Source organism: Convolutriloba macropyga, chromosome 4, assembly GCF_964194025.1.
Source record: "Convolutriloba macropyga chromosome 4, txConMacr16.3, whole genome shotgun sequence".
Lineage (NCBI taxonomy): Eukaryota > Metazoa > Xenacoelomorpha > Acoela > Convolutidae > Convolutriloba > Convolutriloba macropyga.
In genome coordinates, this window is record NC_134471.1 from 53,128,334 (window position 1) to 53,131,698 (window position 3,365).

Below are 3,365 nucleotides of genomic sequence, written 5' to 3' on the forward strand. Positions count from 1 at the left end.
GCGTTGAAAACAAGCTGAACTTTTTGATTTACTGCTGATGAAAAATGCACCACATATTACGTAATCATTCTAATATATAATCTAATGGTCACTTTTTCACATGGCTCTTGTGTCACTTATAAAATGTTTCCGTTGCGATGAAATCCTGAGTTGAAGGCGAATCCATGTTAACGTATAAACGACGATGTTGACGGTTTGAACGTATCCTTTGTTATCGACAAGTTTTTTATTAGCAAATTACCTTCTGAGTCGTTTTTCTCAAATAAGACAAGGCAAAAGCAAATCGCAAACAATAAATTATTCGCTTTGTACGCAATGATGCCAACGATTATCACCTTTAATATAGAATATAAATGACGACTTTGTACACAAGGTTTCAAAAATTTACAGCTCCGTTAATCATTGAAAAATTTTTTCTGAAAGTTACAAGATTTCAATAACTTTTATCATCAAATAGCGTCCGTTAGGCAACCAATAAGTTACTATAGGCCAACAATTCTGAGATTTTTGTTGAAGTGCCTATCAATTATCAAATTTAATCCAAAGTTTACTATTTTTTTAATTAGCTCACTACTAAGGACTTTAAAATGAAAGTTCGATATATAAAGAAAACTTTCCTACATGATGTTGGTGAAGTGATATTTTTGAATAAGGTCTTCTATTTTGAAGCTAATCGTTGCTCCAAATTTGTTCAATTTATCAGTGTACATAGACCAAAAAATTGTTGATGAATTTGGCCTTCCCTTCATTAATGATGATCGTAAACCGAACTCGGCAATCCTCCCCGTATTTTTCAATCACGCGTTCTCAGGCTGGAGAAGCCCGCATTAGGTGCTACAGCTGCAATAGTATATGCCATATACGGAAAAAAGAAAAACTTGTTCATTCTTTATGTGTAAATAGACCCATATCAGCAAATCTATAGCCGGACGGATCTGTAACATTTGAAACTGATGCAGACTATTAATAACTGTTAAGTTTTGTAAATTCAGCCTTTTTGAATTCAAGTTTTATAAGGTAAAAATTCTTGTTACACGTGCTCAAGATAACGACAAGGGTGTCCACCAGACAACCCAACAGTCAAGAAAACCTTGAAAAGAAAACCAACTAAGAAAATCTTGAATCTGCAGAATACTTAAATCTTTACCGCGTGAATCATGTCATTTGTGGCGAAAAATTGCACAGAGAAAAGAAAGAAGAAAGTTTTACAGGTAACATATCTCTCATATAGTATCAGTGGCAAAGACGCACTTCCAAAACTTAGAAGCCCTATAACCAATAAAAAGCTATAAGCTACTCCTTTTAAAAAGATGCAAATAGCAATCAAAAAGTACAGTTCTCCTATAGAGAGATTGATAACGGCAGAATGATTTAGACTCCTAGCCGTTTCCCAAGGCGTAGGAGAGTTAAATGACGACTTGCTAGCGTGCCCTAGAGACGAAGCGCGCTACTGTAACTTCGACACACTTAAATCTGAACAACCCCATGGAGGAGTTGGTAAAATTAAATGGTATCTCAGTAGACCATGAGGCAAAATGAATACTACTAGACCTCATGAAAAATAGACCAACGAGGTCTCTTGAAATGAGGGAAGTCGTAGCTCAGAAGTCGGGCATTGGCTTTTCAAGTTCTTCAACAGTAAGAAACCACAAATATAAGATGAAATTGGATAAAACTTCAAAAAAACCTTTTGAAAACCAAGTAAACGTTCACTGGTAATAAAGGCAGTGGTAATTTGTGCAATAGATCTGAAGGTAAGCCACAAGGCTACCAGCCATGTCTGGCTTTGAACAAGAAAAATAGCTCCTGTAAAAAAGTGGCGCCTCTGTTAAAATGTGCTGAAGTAAAACCCCGCCTCTATCAAGTAATTCTGAGCCACACAAACATTTCTACGAGGAAGAAAGTAATAGATGGTCAAGCATCTTCCAAAACCGTGATGTGAATACACTATAAATTTGTTTAACATGTACGTGACGACATGCGATTGCAATACAGTAAGAGACCAGAAAAAAGGCAAATGATATTGGTGATGATAGTATCGTAATACCATCATTCATCTGGACTGAAATAGTGACACCTCAGTTACTTGCGAGGCCTATAATGGCCATCAACTGGCGCTTTTTGATCAGTAATATGTGATGTTGTGTGATGTTGAGTGGAATGGATGTAATTATAAGCAACAAGAACTAACAGATGTACAGTATGACAAAGAATTTGGGCTACCTGAAAGAGTCAAATTACTCGAAGAATGCTTTAACACAATGTGCGATGAGAAATTACTTGCATTAAAAAGGTTCCAAGCTCATGTGAGTTTCATACCGGGATCACTACCATTGTTCTGCAAGTCCAGAATGATACCTCTACCCTTACAGTACAGCTTTAAGAGAATTTGAGACAATGATACAACAGGGCATCTTGGAGACCGTGCAACGTGGTCTTGTCACTAATGCATCACCAGTAGTGTTGCCGCAACAAAATGGATCTCTAAGGTTGATCGTCAATCTTAAAATCATCATTAATGGCAAAGTTTTGGATGAGGTTTAACCAATCCCAGACAAGGAAACCATTTTTCAAAATCTCCATGGGGCCTCATATTTTGGCAAAACTGATTAATGAGACGCATACTATCAAATTGAATTTGACGACAAGGCGAAAATAACATGCCCAATCAGCTCATCTCCAGGAGTGTACAGAATGCGCAGACTTTCTCAAGGCTTGAAGAACTCATTTTTCATCAGTTTTTCAGAGTTGTATTGATGGTCAACTCTCGAAGAGGTTACAGGTGTGTCATCTCTGAGGACGACAAACTGGTTTTTGGAACTAAGAAAGAGGAATACGAGAAGCAAATGGTGCAGTCAAACTAGTCTAAGTGAACAAACTTTGACCATCAACGCAAAAATCTAATTCAAACCAATCCCTAGCGTCTTCCTTTTGGTTACTCTGTTTATATAGAATGATTGGCACCCGATTCAAAGCTTGTTGAAAAATTCAAAACCAAAAGTTAAATCAAATCAATTTTTTGTGGCTTATCAATTTTTGACGGTCAAATGAATCAGATTTTGCTACAAAGATGTAACCTATGAACGAAATACAAAAAAACGACTGTACATGGGAAAAAAACAGCAAAATGTTTTCACAAAAACCAAAACAAACAGTTATATGCTAACCCACTTATTCAGCCGTCTAGTGTGACAAAAGATGCAACTGTTACGACAGAAGCCTCATAAAACCAATAGCTGAAAACTCTTACAAGAAAAACGTCCGGTTGTTTTAGGCTCCAGTAAATTGTCACAAGCCGAACAGAGCAATTCTAATTTTGAGAGGAAAACACTGGCAAATTTTTTGTGGTCGCTTGGTTGGGGATA